The following is a 19,004-nucleotide window of genomic DNA, read 5'->3' as shown; positions in this document are numbered from 1 at the left end:
ATGTTTTAAATAAATGTTTCCCAGAAGCCAATAAAATTATTTTGAAGATGCCAGTTCTCAAATTTCAAAATCTATAGTTTTCTTTAACAATAAGTTTATGCGAGCTTAATTTTTTCTAAGTTCGTATTTCTGTCTGCATACTGTTTAATTTTGAAAAAATCATTTTCTGTAATAAATCTATTGATGCTCTCTAATGTTCCTCTCTTCTTCATTCCATTCTTAAGAATTATATTTTGAAACTGAAGAAAAAAATACCTCACCAACACAGACAATAGTTTAGTGGTTATCGGAGGGTAAGGAGGGGGTTGTAGATGAGGGTAAAAGGGATCAAATATATAGTGACGGAAGAACTGACTCTGGGTGGTGAACACACAGTGCAATATGTAGATGATGTATAACAAAACTGTACAACTGAAACCTATGTAACTTTATTAACAATTGTCACCCCAATAAACTTTAATTAAAAAAAATTATGTTTTGGTACACCCACTGCTCTGTATGCCATTTGGGTCCAGTCTATCACTACAACCACGCACGGAGACTTCTAATTAAGAGTACACTCACTCACTTCTGAACGATCCCTTTCCCTGCCCTCCACCCCAACAGAGGAAAAAGAACCCTCAATACTTAATTGTGGTACAGTACATTTCTAATTATTGTCTATTTTGTGCTCAGCCTCTGGATCAAATTAACTTATTTCAGTTTTAGGGTCAATTAGATCGCTCTTTTTCTGTTATAGTTAAAACTTGCTTCAACAGAATGCTACAAACTTCAGTTCCTAAAGGAAAAGATTTTCCAGCCTATTTTTATTCACCATGAATTAATGATATTTAACAATACAAACAAAAAGTAAGAGAGTGCTCTTTTCCTCAGTCAATCAGGATTTTCCTATTCTAAGTGAATGCACACCTGGAATACCTTTAGAAATGTATTCTTGTAAGCATAAAAAATAAAATTTCCATTAAATTTACAAAATAAAAATTCCTAGATCTATTCTTAAGAAGGTTTTCAACATTCACTGATGTTTTCACTAAACATGTGTTTTCTGCAATGCTACACCCAAAAACCTATTTAGAAATAAATGTGCTAAATTTGAATGACTTTATGTGAACAGGGAGTCTTACAAAATAGAAATGTTTAAACATTTTCATATGTCACTTAGAAAAGATGAGAAATGGGATACAGTCAGTGCAGGAAAATACTGAACAGTTGTTTAGGACTTCATCTTTCCTCTGATTAACCCAGTAGGTAATTTACACACTGATAGTAGACTAGTATTGCAAAGAATGTTTTCAAACTAAGATCTTACCAAGATAGGCAAAGGTTCCTTGGGACATGCCTACATCCCCAGAGGTGGCAGGATATAAAGAGCTGTAAGATTCAGATCCTTAAACCTAGGTTCAGACCCTGCTGTATCACTGAGGGTCTCATGACCTTTGACTGATCATTAAACCTTCCTGAGGCTCAGTTCCCAAAGCTATAAAATGGGAATAAAAATGTCTAACTTCACTGCAGACGTAAGAAACAAGTTAAATGTATGTAACAATCCAGGCACATAATACAGCTGAAAAAGGGTTTATGCTCTTCAACTACAAAAAGAATTTGCCAAGTTGTACCCTGAAGGTACTAATAGACTTCCCTTGGGTTTATATATTACTTGGAAAATTTCATTTCCCTTCAATAAATTAATCAGACCACGTATATAATTTGATAGGTCCTATTGTAACCAATAAAAGTTATTCAACACTTTTTAACAAAAATGTCGATGTTCCCAATAATAAATGAAATTAAAAACCCCATTAAAACGTTCAACAAATACTTCTTAAGCACTCTTTAATTTCGCCATTCAGGTTCTCATCCTTTGATAAGGGATCTCTGTCGCCAAAACAGTCCTTTGGGCTTTCATGGTGCAAAAAAATGAGAAAAGGGAAAAGGGTCATAATCAATCAGGCTCAGGCTGGGGAAAATGTGTTGGAAAAGAAAGGTGTGTGAGCAGGCTAAGGAATGTGACAAAAGTAAATTGAGGAGAAAATCGAGAATTAATAAGTAATTCTGCAGTTAGTGTACCCTAGCATGGATTCAAAAACAGCAAGTAAAGCTCACGAAGTGGAATTACCTTTGAATTTAAGACAGTTTTTTTAACCACAAAATTGCTTTGATACTATCTATTTAGATATATGTATGTATTTAAAGGCAGTTATAAGTGTTATGAAGTAGAAAAAGTGGAATAATCAGTTCACCAAAAGAGACTTATTCTGCTGTGGGTGAGTCTGAGGGAGAACACACGAAACTTCCCTGAGGGAGGTGATGAGTAGGATGTGAGAAGTACCATTTTTGTTCTCAACAATAGCAAGATTGTATGTAAGGCTCACTATGCACCAGGTTCTGCTGAGCAGTTTTCATAAGCTGACTCTTTTAATCTTCCCAACCACCCAATGAAGTAGGTAAGATTAGTTTCTACATTTTACAAATTAGGAAACTGAGTCACAAGGTGGTTAAGTAAATTACACAAGATCACAGAACCAATAATTGCCAGAGCTGAAATTCAGATCCAGCCAGTTTTAGCTCCTTATTTTAGATTAGTGTTCCATTAACTGAATTTGAGCAAATTAAACTCTCCTAAGCAATCTGTCCCTAATTGAACTTGGTTAAATTCCTTTTAATATTTTAAACTGAATTTATACATTTAATATATTTGATTTGTAAGCACTTCACCTACCCGATAAGTGCTTTCCTAAGCACTCAATCCTTGTATATCTAATAAATTAAATACTATGTATGCACTTAGATATCATATTTCCTTAAATATTACAAATATTTTAAATGACAAACATAATGATCATCCTGAATTGAACACAAATAAATATGTATGCTGTTAGTTTTCTTTGTTTTTGTACTCATTTTTCCCTTGTAGGATTGTATAGTCCTAGGGCTTGGGAGAAGTACAAACTGCCATGTTAGACAGGCTAAAATATCGAGGTTAAAAAATACAATCAAACTGTATTATGAATTAGTGGTTAAAGATTGAACACTGGGCAAAGTTTGTAAAGGATAGTACCTTCCAACATGATTCCACCTAAGTCCTTCTGTATAATGGCTATATTAATAGGAGTCGCAGATCTATGTTTCTCAGAGATCGGTTGTATTTCCTACATCCTCTGAATTAAACAGTTACATCTATACACAATCCTTTTAACCTATTTCAATTTTTATTTTATTGTCATATTGTGTGGGCAGAATTTTAACCCCACTCACATTGCTTCTGATTTCCTCCTTGTCTACATTCCTTTAATATTCTTTTTTTTCTAGGGATTTCCAACTTTATAGACAATCACATTGACATTTTTGCTGAAGTTTTCACTTTTCATCCCACTATAAATAAAGTGAGCCTGGGGGTGCCTCTAGGTGGTGTCATGACCAAAGGACCTGAAGTCTACCCCCAGATCACAGCCACTCTTCCCTAGCTAGACCCCAGGGAAGATATGTTTACAGAATAAGGATAAGTAAATGAAAGTGAAGTCTTACTTTATTAATTAGCTGTGAAAACACTCTTAAGCCATCTCCTACCTAAGGGCTTAGAAAGAAGAGGTGGGGAAATGTGTATGTGTAAACCAGGCCCACATATGCCACATTTCTCACCCCTTTGAAAGCCCCTCTTCCAGAAATTGAGCTAACTCAGTGAACTGAACTATGGGGACAATACAGATCGCTGTTTCTCATCTTATGGATGAAACGGAAATGAAAGCGATCACAAAGAGAGACCTTGAACTACTCCCCCTTGTGGCCTCAACTGTCTGTTGTATTCTTCTCCAAGGTCAAGACTGCCTAAAAGGAGCATCATGCTCTTGTTCACAGGGTTCTCTCCAGGATCAATTATACCTCATCCTTTTGAAGGGCACCAACACACTTTACAGATCAACAGACTTGCATTTCAATCCCTCTTTTGACTAGTTCTTAGCTTTCTGAACTTGGGCAAATTACTTAAGCTTTCTGAGTCTCAAGTTCACTCGTTTGTAAAAAGTTCAATTCTCCCTACCTCCCAAACAAAGCTATGATGATGATAAAATGCGATCACAGATTTAAAATATTAGACAATAATACTCACTAAGAGATATTCGTTCCCCCATTCCAAAACTACCTCATCTCTTCAACTTAAATACTTCGCTCTCATTTACCATCTTATACAACCTGAAGACTACAACTCACTGTAATTTGGCTTATCCAGTTTATAATACGACATAATATAACTTCCGTCTGCCTGTGAGCAGTCATGAACTTCCAACTCTTCTACCCATAATGATGATTGTGTCACTATCATTCTCTGAATCTCAAAGTTATAGTATTACCCAAGGAGAGTTCATTACTATAATTTTAAAATAAATAAGGCCATCTGTGTTCAAAGAGAATTGATGTAAGCCATTAGTACCAGAATTTGAGGTCTAGTTAATGTTAGCAATGGTATTTCCTAGTAGCTGAATGATTGGTGCTATAGATCTTTGCTAATGTGATTGCATGGTGACTAATTGCAACTCACTGAAAAGAACAGTTTCATAATGCCCGCCTGTACTCATGTGCAGACCTACTTGTAGGTAGCATTTCTCTTAGGTTCTTTTCTTATCTTTATCCAAGTTAGACAAAGGTTTCATGACCTTGAAAAAATAAAATATTTTTACCCATCCCTTTTATGCTACAAAGGATTTTAAAACACAAAATTTTGTCAAACCAAAAGAGGTCTATTTATGACAGAATCCTTGGAAGTAGGGCACGAATTCCTCATAATTTTAAAATACAGCCCCATCTTAATTTACTTCCATGTCTTATCACAGGAATACACAGGAGGACAGATTTCTCACTGCTTAACCCACAATATACTGCAAGCATAAGCTCCCATGGCTTCACGTCTTGGCTGGATGCCTTCAAAAAAGAACAAAATTTATAATGTCACCCTCCTCATTTAAGCCAAAAGGCAGTGCTGCAGCCGAGCAAAAACATCAATACAGACAAAAAGAAAATGTTCTATGTTATGTTGAGGACTGTCAAATTCACAGTTCCTCTCCCCCACACATAGTTAACAATTATTCTTAAATGCAATTTTTTATAGATACAAAATGGTCAGTTTGTATTTCTGAGTGACTTTGTTGTTATAAATGTTGAGCATGGGTACAACTCATTCTACTTGAAAAGAAAGAAAAAAGCAAGCACACAATTAGCGACAGAAGGCCAGGTTACCATAGTGACTTGGCAAGGGTAAAATGATCTTTCAAATTTTTTTATCACCATGTGTCAAAAGAAAGTTTGAGCTCTTTCGTCCATCTTCCTGGGATGGAAAAGATACACTTCATTTTCATTCAAAAGGGGCACTTACTCCTTTATGATCCTCTCTAAGTAACTTGTAGCTGCTAAAATGAAGGTACCTCAGGTAGACTAAGGAATAAAAAGAGTGGAATATTCTGGGTACCATGGATACCAAGCTCACCTCTTAAATAGCCTGTCTTGACCCAGCCTCAACCAGACTGACTTTTGTATCCCCATAAGCCTCCAAATCTTGCTATGATACAGTACTATCATAAATACAATTGGGACAGAAAATTTTAGGGCTTTATGAACTTTTCCAAAGCACAGAACATATAAAGCCAACAGATATTGTTTATGAATCTAGCATAACCATAATATCAAACATAAAAACAGTTCAAGAAAAAAAGAAAAAAACCACCAGGCCTACCTCACTTATTGAACATAGATGTAATACACTATTAAAATACTTGCAAAACAATTTTAACATGTTAAAATAAGTAACACACAAATCAGGAAAAAATCAATACTTGCTTAATATGAATCTAAGAGCAGAGATCACAAATATGGCTCAAATTAGAAATTATTAGAAACTTTGACCTAGTCAATAATAATTCAAATTAAAAAAACAGTGATCATATCAATGGGACTGTTGGGACGTTTTTTCCTGCAGGCACGGCTAGGAGCTTCCATCCCCCTCCTCCTGCAACACCTTATCGGAGCAATTTCCTGCAAACACAGCAGTTAGAAGCTTTCCCGTCAAAACCATGTTGAGCGATCACAGCTGTTAGGGACGGACCTCCCTGGCACCCCGGCCAGGTTTCCCCCCTCCCCCCAAGCCGGAGGGCTAACCCTATAAAACAGAGCGCCCGACCCCAGTAAGTGCTCAGTCTTTGGGAACAATCCCGCTGAGCCCGCCGGCGTAACAAAGCTGTGTTCTCCCTGATCTCTGCGTGCCGCTTGAGTCTCTCTGTCTTCGCCGCTTTTCCACAACAGGACCTAAAAAATTACTTGAAAAGTTTGGTACCTTACCTATATACAAAAGTAACTCTTTGAAAGCAGGCAAAGAGCTACTTTGTGGATACGTTAGGTAGAACTTTGCAACAGTTTCAGAACTATTGCTGAAGTCCAAATCTGAAAAGGAAGAATGTTATGCCCAGAAGTCCCCTCCCCTCCCTATGTACCCTCCAAACTCAAGCCAAATGAGTGTGGGAGGGCTTCGGAAAGTGTGGGTATTATCAGGAGAGATTAAGGGTTCATCCCAAACTGGTTTTTATGAGCTGCAGAAATCTGAGATTCTCTTTCCCCAGGAACTTTTCTCAAAGACTCAGATGAAGAATTGAGCAAAATGCAGACCTCTCTCTGCCTTGCCCTCCTCAAAAAGAGAGCCAGAATTTGAATACTTTCCATACCAAAAGGATCTCCAACTCCTATTATGATGGGGAGAGAAAGGTAAGGAGGGTTTGGTAAAGAAATGGCCACATCTGAGCAATTTTTAAAATCTGAACTTTGTTACATCTCTTGGTCCTTGCGAACTGCAAATGGATGTGAAAATTGAAAATCTCTCCCCCTGTAGAGTCTGACTCAGTAGGTCTCAAGTGGAGTTCAGAAAACTAATTTCTAAATAACATTCCACCCTAAAAGTATGGGAAACATTATACTAGGGAAAGAGAAAGAATAATAATGGGGTATGGAATTGTATCACTTATTTCTAACTAATAAATAGGGAAATGCAGGTTGGAGGATATAGCAGTGATAGTCTAGAAAGAACATCAAAGCCCAAATGCTTAGGTCAGGAGCTCAGAGGGCTGCCCACATCCAATGCCTAACAGCAGTGAGCAAAAAGCACCTAATTATCACACAAGTTCTCCCACCACATTACTAGAGCACATTGTGGACAACAAGTTACATTAGAATAGCTCTTGGAAACAAAAACCATTGCACCATCTCAAATCAAGGTCAGCTTGTAGTAGAGATCTCCCCTATGACCAAACAAATTTTAAAATCAGTTCTGATAAGGAGTGCATTCTTATCCATCTACTCTATCTCTGGACCTGTTCCCGGTCCTACATCTAGAGATGATTAAAAAGCAAGAATTGGTTGAAATACGTTTGCACTTGTCAAGTTACAATGTGTGTGGCCACACCTGGCAGAAATTCATGCCTTGCTTCTTTAATTTTAAAACAAGTTCAACCTTGTAAAAATGCCTAAAATTTTAACTGGCAGAACAAAAGGAAAGCACAAATTTTCTTTTGCCTGTGAATTTTCCACATTTTCATCCAAAAACTAATGTCACCCTTCCAGGCATGGCCATCAAAGCTTTCTGACCAGCATGCCATCGTACAAGCTGTTCTCATATTGCCCGACATTTCTAAAAAACTGACTGTCCTCAGTTTGTTTAATAAAAAATGGAAAATAAAGGTGGAGAACAAATTACAATGCTGCTTTCTCAATTTATATTCTATCATCCACCTTTTGGGGGAAGCGGAAAGCCTAGTAGAAAAGAATAAAACTATCTTTATCATTACTCTTCTTATTAAGGAAGTACAATGGGGAAAGTGTGATTTTGGACCACAGTTTCTGATGGTTCTTTCCAAAGAGATTCTTTTGTTCTAAACATCCGAATATGTTTTGTGATTAAATAACAACAACTCGGTAGGTCTAGGAGCCAAGAAAAGGTCTAAGAAGAGTTTACAAAAAAGAATAAGAGTTTGGAGTTACCTATGCTATCCGGGGACAAAAGGAGGTGGAGAAGAGAGATGGAAAGGGTAAGAGAAAAGCAGTCAAGATAGTGTGTGGTCAAAACCTGTGAGAGGGAGGCCACTGATGAAAAATCTCAGTAACAGACGATTAACAAATAAACAAACAAAATTCTAAAGATTTGAAATTGCACTGCAGCATGATAGATCCTCTCACATCCCTCCCCAGGCTGTCAGCATAGGCTATTACACACATCCATCCTGTGAGAAGAGCTTTTAATGAAACTTGGGTAAGGGGGCTCAAGGTTCATATTTGGGATTCCACACAGTAGCATAAAGGCAGCAAGCAAAGTGGGTGATTCAATCCCTGATTAAATGAATTCTAAGGAAATAGGGGTTTGATATCAGATGTGAGCATGAGAATATAAACCCCTCAAGAGACCTTTGGAAAACCACACTGTAGGGAAAGAGAGGCTCAAAGCAATCTTACCTATGTCTGGCAGAAGAATCAGGCTAACATATTAGTTTTCAAGAAATACAATATAATGAGTAGGGAAGAAAAAATTTTAATCACTCATCCATAAGGTCACACCCAGAGAAACAACTGTTTAAATTTGTGTATCTCTCTGAGTGACATTCTCCTCTCTCTCTCCCTCTCTGACTCTCTCTCTCTGACTCTCTCTCTCTCTCTCTCTCTCTCTCTCTCTCTCTCTCTCTCTCTTTCTATACACATTTTATTTAAGTAGACTCATGCAATTTTGTGATTATTAGGAATTCCCAACCTCCATATCAGTCTTTCCCAGTTTCTCTCCAAATACCATTTTAAAAATCACTGCAATGTCAGAAACAGAAACTGACATTGTCATGTCATATCTGGCAGAAATTTACAATAATTTGGGCTTTGTGGAGGTGGATTCAGATAAAACAATTTGGGTTTCAACACATTATGTAATCTAAATTTGCTTCATGAATCAGGGATTACCTAAAAAATGCAGAGTTTTTTCCTTCCCCAACTACCCTCTGCACTGAGAATAAGAAGCCTAGACCAATCAGAGAATGGGGCAGCCAACACTCTACCCTTTGATTCTTTTTTTCTTTAAGTTTTTCCCCATGCTGTATTGAGATATAATTGACAAAATTGTAATATATTTAAAGTATACAATGTGACAAGTTAATACATGTGTACATTGTGAAAAGATTTCTATTATCTAAATAATTAACATATCCATCACATCACATAGTGAATTTTTTGGGGGGGAAAAGGGTGAGAACGCTTGAGATCTACTCTCTCAGCAAATTTCGATTATACAATACAGTATTATCAACTATAGTCCCCGCGCTGTGCATTAGATCCTCAGAACTTAGTCATCTTACAACCAAAACTTTGTATCCTTTTACCAACTTCTCCCCATTTCACCATTCCCTTAGCCCCTGGCAACTACCATTCTACTCTGTTTCTCTGAGTTCTTTTTTTTTTTTTAATTCCACATATAAGTGACACCATGGGAGTATTTGTCTTTCTCTGTCTGGCTGATTTCACTTAGCATAATGCTGTCAAGTTTCATCCATATTGTCTCAAAAGGCAACATTTGCTTCTTTCTCATGGCTGAATATTTCCTTATATCTACAAACACCATATCTTCTTTATCCACTGACAGACACTTAGGTTGTTTCCATATCTTGGCTCTTATGAATAATGCTGCAGTGAACATGGGAGTGAAGATTTCACTTCAATACCCTGTTTTCAATTTTTTTTTTTTGGGGGGGGGGGATACATATATCCCTAGTGGGATGGCTAGACCACATGGTAGCTCTATTTTTAATTTCTTGAGGAACCACATACTGTTCTCCATAGTGGCTGAACAAGTTTACATTCCCACCAGCAGTTTCCTCCATAGCCATACAGGCATTTGTTATCTCTTGTCTTTTTGAGAACAGACATCCTAACCAGTATGAGTTCATATCTCATTGTGGTTTTCATTTGCATTTCCTTGATGATTAGTGATGTTTCATGTGCCTGTTGGCTATTCATATGTCTTCTTTGGGAAAATGTCTATTCAGGTTCTCTGCCCATTTTAAAAATTGAGTTTTGGGTTTTTGTGTTTTTTTTGCTATTGAGTTATATGTAGTCTTTATATTTTTTGGATATTAATCCCTTATCAAATATATGATTTGCAGATATTTTCTCCCATTCCATAGGTTGCCTTTTCATTCTGTTGATGATTTCATTTGCTATGCAGAATATTTTTAGTTTGATGTAGCCCCACTTGTTTATTGTTATCTTTTGATGTCAAATCCAAAAGATCAATATCAAAGAGCTTATCCCTAGGAGTTTCACAGTTTCAGGTCTTACTTCCAAGTCTTTCATCCATTTTGATTTGATTTTTGTGTATGGTATAAGATAGGGGTCCAAATTTATTCTTTTGCTTCTGGCTATCCAGTTTTCCCAATACCATTTATTGAAGAGATGATCATTGCTCCATTATGCATTCTTGGTACCTTTGTCAACATTCATTGGTCATATATGTGTGATTATTTCTGGGCTCTATTCTATTCCATTGATCTGTGTCTTTTTATGGCAAATATTGTGTTGTTTGACTCTTCCATTTTGAACCAGCAGTTGATTGTTCCCTCAGCACTGCTACATTGGCCAGATCTCCTGCTGACTTCAGTGTCACTTTCTGCCCCAAGCTTCTTCAAGAACTAGGTTTTCAAACAAAGACAGCTCTCTCCTTACAAAGAATACTGTTGCCGGATGTAAGGATAACATATTGTCCATTATATTACCAAAATCTAAGAGAGAGAACTTTCATCTAAGAAAAAAAAATGACAAGAATTCTGAGATGGTAAAGATAAAACGTTTTCTGCAGTATATGTTCTTCTGAATACTCTATTGGGCAGAGTCCCTTGATTCTTCAAGAGGAAGGTTACTACTAGTATTTGGAAAGGTGTCTAACCTGCTAATAAATTTAAATAGCATAAATATCTAAGTATTTTGGAAAATGAAGTCCTCTGTGAAGAGGTTCCTATCTTGCCTTTTTGGATAAGAATGGAAAGAACCTGGTTTAAGTAGGAAATAAAGAAAAACACAAAGATTCATTAAATGTGTACGAAACATCTGAGATTGAGAAATTAGAATGAGCAAAACATACCTTTCTTCTGATTTTTAGGATTTTGTTTCCTAAAGGGACATACTAGAAACACAGATATATTAACTTATGGTTAGAAGTCAAAAACATTATATACATAAAAATTAATGGTAAGAAAAAGTAAGTGCAAGTCAAAGGAACAAAGTAAATAAAGTTCAATAACAATCAAAATCAGATGACTGAACTATAAAGAACACTACTAAAACAAGCTCTTTATCATTTGATATTCCTGTTTCCCTTGGAGGAACAAGTAACATTTTATTAATCTTGGGTCACATCTGGAGTGCCATGCTCCATGGTTATCCTGAACTTGTCTTCCTTTTTCCTCTTCTCTTCACTCATATCCAAAATGGGTTCAACAATAACGTATAAACCTTAGACACAAAAATTAGCACCCAATATTAATATGCAGAATCTAAGGCTAAATACATTTTTAGTACCTCACTGAAACTTTGTGAAATATTTTATTACAAATTACATCTCAAGGACATTAGTTTCACGGCCATAGAAATTCACATCACTGGGTGCATTGCATTTCTTTAGATAGTTCTTCTAGAGGCAGAAGGTACATGTATTATGTTGCTTTCAAATAAGAATAAACTGATGCCATATTTTCTATTTTGAACACTCACATTTTCACAGCACTTTCTTCTCATATCCCTCTAAATTGTTTTGTTAATTACACGCACTTAGTCATTATGGCTACAAAATCATAATTATATCTAAGTGATTTGACAGTGACATAGCTCCATTATGAGAGTGCGAATTCTGAGCTTGTTTTCTGAACTATTAACCATCATGAGATGGGAGAAATCGCAGTCAATTTTCACTATGTTACCCAATGCATCACTCAAGGATTTAACAAATCCTGGGGAATGTGCTTAGATCATAGTCTGAAGACCAATTTCTTGATGAAATTTCATTATATCAAAACAAATACAAGTCTGTGTGTAAAACACTTATGTTTCTAAGTATGCAAGCTTTTGATGCTCTAATTAAAGTCTCTTTCATCACATATTTAACACCTAATTTGTGCTCATGACGAGTTAAGATCTTGCAAAGAATTTCTACTTTATTCATTAGAAAAAAGAAATATGACAGGTAACTTGTGAAATTAGATTATTTTGTTTATATCTTGGTAATTCCCAAAGCCAGGAAAATAGATAAAATATACTTCAGGTTATTAAAGGTTCATTCATATACTCGTATATAGGTTTGATCAAAGTATGAAAAAAATTGCATCATAGACAGTTGTAGTCTTCTTTACGAAAAATAATGTACAAATATTTACCATAAAATTAAGTGTGGCAACAAGCATTTGAAAAAGATTCTTCCTTTTCTAACAGATTGTACTCTGATGTGAAGTTACAAAAGCAGGGAGGAAACTAGTAAAGCAAGATGAGATCCCTGTAGTCCTTAATAAAAGAATTCAAGTCAATTTTTAAGTGTAGTAACACTTTGTTCAAATAAAAGCTCCCGTAGATGTCTAATATTTCAAAAATGTAGAAGCCAGTTGGTTAGTGGCCGCAATCACTCACTTTGCTTTCCCCTTCCTACATCCCTCTCTGAATGCAGCCCAAGGTTTCCAGCAACATGTTTAGAAATCGTCTAGTACCGTGTTTCCCCTAAAATAAGACCTAACCAGACAAAGAGCTCTAATGCATCTTTTGGAGCAAAAATTTATATTATGTTATGTTATATTATATTATTATATTGTGTTATATTATAAAGACCCGGTCTTATAGTACAATAAGACTGGGTCTTATGTTAATTTTCGCTCCAAGAGATGCATTAGAGCTGATTGTCCAGGTAGGTCTTATTTTCGGGGAAACACGGTAAAGAGCTCCTCATATTTTAAATCGATGCTGAGGTAGGGAGTGCCATACAGTCGTTCAGAGCACACTTGCTAATTAAAAAGGGAACATGCTTCTGGTGCTGCAAATCCAGCACAAGTCTCAGGAAGTGAATGTGAGCATGTGGCTGCCATTTATTTTATTGTCTGGATGGGTAATAGTACTATTCCAGACTATGCTTTAATATTTCACGTTATTTCCAGTGACTCTCTAGACATTGGGTTAGTAATGGACAGCAACTAAGAAATTATCTGTTGTTCCTTCCCTAACAGCAGGTAAAACTTAAGTGCATCTTACCATTTTATTTATTGGGATCTTCTCTTATCTAAGGGCGATAAGTTCCAAGACCCACAGTGGATGCCTGAAACTGTGAAAGCAGCAAACCCTAAATATACATTCTATATTTTTCCTGTGTGTACATGCCTACCAGTATGTTATTTAATTCATAAATTAGTCACATTAAGAGATTAACAACAATACCTAATAAAATAGAATTATAACAATGTACTGTAATAAAAGTTATGTGAGGGGTGGCCGGATGGCTCAGTAGATTAGAGCACGAGCTCTCAAGAACAAGGTTGCCAGTTCAAAACGGCGACTGGGCGTGGAGCTGAGCTGTGCCCTCCACAACTATCACGTTTCCCCAGGTCTTATATTAAGTTTTGCTCCAAAAGACACATTAGGGCTTATGTTCATGGGATGTCATCCTGAAAAATCATGCTAGGGCTTATTTTCCGGATAGGTCTCATTTGGGAGGAAATAGGTAGATTGAAGAACAACAACTTGGCGCTGATAGGCCCTGGAGAAACACACTGTTCCCCAATATTCCCCAATTAAAAAAGAAAAAGTGATGTGAATGTAGTCTCTCAAAGTATCTTATTATACTGTGCTTACCTTTTCACTTAAAGGAAGCACTTTACAGCTTCTCTTTAGCATATCTGAATTGCCAGCATCACTACTCTTGCGCTCTGGGGCCATGATCAAGTAAAATAAGGGTTCTCTGCACACAAGCACTCAACAGTCAATTTGATAACCAAGCAGGTAACTAAGTGACTAACAGGTGGGTGGCATGTACAGAGTGGACACACTAGAGAAAAGGATGATTCACATCCCAGTCAGGACAGAGCAGGAAGGTGCAAGATTTCATCGTGCTGCTCAGAACAGCACACAATTTAAAACTTATCGACTGTTTTTTCTGGAATTTTCCATTTAATATTTTCAGACCATGGATGACCACAGGTAACTGAAACTGTGGCAAGCGAAACCGCGATTAAGAAAGGGCCACTATAGTTTTGTTTTGTGTTGAATGTCACACTTGGAAAAAAAATTGAATCAATGCATTGTCATCATTTTTAAAAATAAGTACCATTGGTTTCAAACTCAAAATGAAACCACTTTATTGCTCCCTGACACTACTTGTAAAGTCAGTAGACGAAGAGAACACAATGCTGCTGTCCATTATGGGATGTGCAATAAAAGAATCCCGGATCCAATCTAAGGCTGTCCCTATATCACTAGATTTGTGGAGTCAATAAAGTTACTTCAGTGGGTAAAAACAAAATTAGTCCAACTACTTGTTTTTGAGTGGACCAGATATGTGTATGACGGTCCTGGAAGTGTACCTCCTCCTGCCACTGTCCTAAGATGTCAGCACCTCCTTGAGACTGTTAGGGCAAGCTGGGAAACACAAAGACTCACCTAGATATCAGATATCATAGGACATAATTCAAATCTCATAATATTAGGGAAAATAATAAACTGTCCTTTATGCAACAAATATGTATTGAGACCCTAATATAGTGTCAGACTTGAGTTCCAAGAGTGAACCAGAAGAGTGAAATTCCTTCTTCTGGTAGAGTTTACATTCTGTCTGGGACATAAGGACATTTGGTATAAATAAGTAAATTCCATGTTATATAGAAGGTACATAAAAGCTATAGGAACAAAACTCCAAGTAGGGTAAGGGGAATGAGGAGTGTATGATGGAGTATGGGGATACAATTTTAAAAAGGTAGCTTTTTAAAGCTACCTTTATGTCATTCAAGGTGGCATTGAACAAAGACTTGAAAGGAGAACAGGACTGAACCAGGCAGACCTCTGGCAGAAAAGCAATCTAGGCAGAAGGAAAAGCCCCTGCAAAGACCCTAGATAAGAACCTCACTTGCCTATCTACAGAGCAGCAAAGAGGCCCACATGACAGAAGACATAGGAATGACAAGCGAATAATAGGAAATAAGGTTTGAGGCCTAGCTTTAGATGAGATTGTCTCCCATCCTGCTTCCTACCCCCTGCAGAGCCAAGTCCTTCTCCACAGTTTCCTCCACTCACTGAGGTATGAAAGCTCCAAATGCTCCTTTGATATCCTAGAGGGATGAAGTAGTTTTAAGACTGCTTTATCTCAACAATGCTATTCCCATTTCTTTATAGCCCATTGTGTTTTGCTTTAGGAACAAGAAATCATATAAAATTTGTGTTTGTTGATTTGTTTGCTTGCTTGCTTATTTTTAAAGTATTTCTTCAAGTACTTTAGATGTTTTATAGCCAGGTAAGTTTGGGGAATTCAATTCTACCAACTTGCCAGAAATTGTAGGCAAAACTATATGAAATTGTCATATTTATAGGTTAAAAGTGGTCAAATATTGGCGCCTTTGAATGGTTTGACCTGATAAATATATTCCCTAATTACTTTAGTAACCAGAAATACATGTGGCATATATTTCATAACATATGTGTGGCAGAGACTGCTGGTTTCCTATGCAGTGGCCACTTCTTCCTTTTGTAACAGAACACTGATTGTATTCAAAACAGCACTGAGCACAGTTAAAGGAACATATTTCCAGCCTACTTTGCAGCTCGGTGTGGTCTTTGACTAAGGTCTATCCAGTGACATAAGTGGAAGTGTTATGTAGGACTTTCAGGAATATTTCTTATAGAGTAACTTACTTGACTGAGAGGTTCTTGGTTTATTTCTCTTTTCCTCCCTATCTTCCTTTCTGGAATGTTAGTGTGATGGCAGGAGCTTCAGCTGCCACATTAAATTGTGAGCTATCATTGAAGATCGGCCAAGATGACACGGAAAAAAGATATCAGGGTCTCAGAGTCCTTGATGACCTTTTAGAGCTTTCACAAATAGCCCTGGACTAAAAACAATATCCAACTATCTTTCATGGAATGAATTAATCTTTCTGTTTAGGCCACTGGTATTTCTGGGTTTTCTGTTTTTGTTTTTCTGTTATGTGAAGCTAAATTTAAGTAAATAAATAGAATAAAAATCACTTTAAAAAAATTAATGTATCTAAAAGTGGTAGGAGATAAATTATTTCAGTATTTTTCCCATTGATTTCTCCAACAATTAGTTATTTATGTAGGAAAAATATTAGCTATCATTATGTAAGAAAGATATATATACATTGAGAAATGCATAGGCCAAAAGAGTTTTTGAATTTTTTATTTTCCTTGGAATATACTGTGTAGTCATGATCTATTAAATTTGTGATTGTACCGTTGGTCACCATCTTAACAATGTTAAAGCAAGTATGAAACAATTTATGCATTATATAGATGAAAAGCTTTAAGATTTCAACTTGTTCTACATGAAAGTATTCAAATTTGATTTTTTTCTCTCTGAAAAATGAATCTGCAATTTCCTTTTTACTTGTTTTCTCAAGTTTAATTTTAATGAAGGTTATACTCATGTTTCTGAGTGAAATTAATATAAAGCATGGGGCTACTAAGATTAAACAAAAATCATTACAGCAAAATATAAACATTTTGAAAACTGTTAAGATATTCTAATCTTTAGTTAGACTATTCTTATGTATAAGCCACTGTGGACAAAGTTACTGTACATTTTAGTACTTCTAATGAATAATTTAAATGTCAGTAAAGGAGTAATAAAAATACAGATTTGGCGGCCCAGTGGCTCAGGTGATTGGAGCGCTGTGCTCCTAACGCCGAGGTCGCCGGTTTGATTCCCACATAGGGCCAGAGAGCTATGCCCTCTCGAGCTAAAATTGTGAACAATGGCTCAACTTGGAGCTGGACTGCTGTGAGCGGCCGGAGGACGCCGTGAGCTGCCGTGGGCTGCCATGGGATACCATGAGTGGCCGGCAGCCAGCGAGAGCTGCGTTGAGCTGCTGTCAGCGGCCAACCACCAGCCAGCTCAGCCAGGTACAGCGCAAGGCTCATAGTACCAACATGTGCCAGGGAACTACATCCTCCACAACTAGACTGAGAACAACAGCTTGACCTGGAGTGGGGGGAGAGGCGGAGAGGAAATAAAACATAAATACAGATTTGTGAACACAAATCAACATTTATATTTCAATAAGCCAAAAAAATTGTTATAAAATTTGGAATAACTGAAATACTTAATATGCTTGCAAATTTTAAGTTATAAGAGTAACAATGAGACTTTTAAATCTCACATTAAGCCAATCATTGTCTAACTAACTATTTGAATCAGTGGCTCTCATTTCCATTCTAGGTTTTCACTGGTCAATAGTGAAATAAGAAAAATAAAGACAGTGTAGGGAGTTTATAATAAAGCTGACCTAATCAACCTAAAAGAATTTCCTAAACTATTGTTCATGTCTGTTTTTGTTTCTTTGTTTGTCTTTTTCCTTTGTTGCTTTCAGTTTTATATCCCACATGAGTGAAGTCAGACGGTTCTTAGTGTGACCAGAGGATAAGAAGGGAGTGGGATAATAGAAGATGGTAACCAGGTGAAATATGTGGTGATGGAAGGAGAGCTGACTCTGGGTGGTGAGCACACAATGTGATATATAGGTGATGTATTACAGAATTGTACACCTGAAACCTACGTAATTTTACTAACCATTGTCACCCCAATACATTTTAATTTAAAAAAAAAATAATTTATTTTCTTCTAAAATGATGTTCTTTGCAATAAGCACATTATTACTATAGCGATCAGGTGTAATAAGTGTTAGATCATATTTTTCTTGTCTATAGAGGTCTAAAAGTTGTCCATTCTGTAAATGAAAAGCCTAAAGCAGAGCTGCCCAACAAAAATATGTGAGCCACACATGCAGTTTTACCTTTTCTTAACACCACATTTAAGGTTTTTTAAAAAGCATATAAAAATTAGTTCAAGTAATATATTTTATTTAACCCAATATATCCAAATTATCTTTCAATACGTAATCAATGAGATAGTTTACATTTTTTCATACTAAGTCTTCAAAATTCCGTCTGTATTTTACACTTAAACTCCATCTCAATTCTGACTAGACACATTTCAATTGCTCAATAGCCGTATGTGGTCAGCGACTACTAAATTGGGCAGCATAGGCCAGCAGCATACCATTGTTGATCCTGACATAATTGGGTTATAGACCACAGGTCTGTGACTATGTAAATGTAAGGTAACATAAGGTAATCAGAGTGAATTGGAACCCAGAGTTTTCCATTTAAATGTGGTTAATTCCACCCTGGTGGATTGTTCAGAGCCTTCAAAACGTGATTCATCCCAATGAACAGGCATGTTCCACTCTCTTTAATAACCTGACTAGAACCAGTTTACAAGCAATGAAAACCCAATTTACATATTACTCTTAACATAAAAGGAAAGAGATAAACTAGGTAGAGCCAGTAAGTCTGAAATGGATTGAGGGCTGATAAAAATAAAGTGTCACCTTGGTCTACTTCCAACCAGCACGCAATCAGACAAAAGACACTCAAGAGATCAAGGTTCCAGGTAAGTGGCTGTGACTCCTGAGTTCCTTAGGGAGACACTCATGAGCGGGAATTGCACAACAGGGCTTCTTCATTTGCATCATTTAATCTGGACTGGGGCCTCAGCAGTGATTAAGGACCAGTCCTTTTCCAACATAAGGAAATCCTTGATAATCGACAGATAGGAGTTTTGCTGTACTTTGGGGCTGACCCAAGGCTCAGTGCCACAAACCTAGCAATGATATCCACGGGAGATATTTCTCTTAACTCTTAAAGACAAGATCCAATCTCCCCCCTGCCCCACCCCCCCCCAA

The sequence above is a fragment of the Rhinolophus hipposideros genome (genome assembly GCF_964194185.1).
Source record: "Rhinolophus hipposideros genome assembly, chromosome: 5".
In the NCBI taxonomy this organism is placed as follows: domain Eukaryota; kingdom Metazoa; phylum Chordata; class Mammalia; order Chiroptera; family Rhinolophidae; genus Rhinolophus; species Rhinolophus hipposideros.
This window is presented reverse-complemented; position numbering follows the sequence as displayed.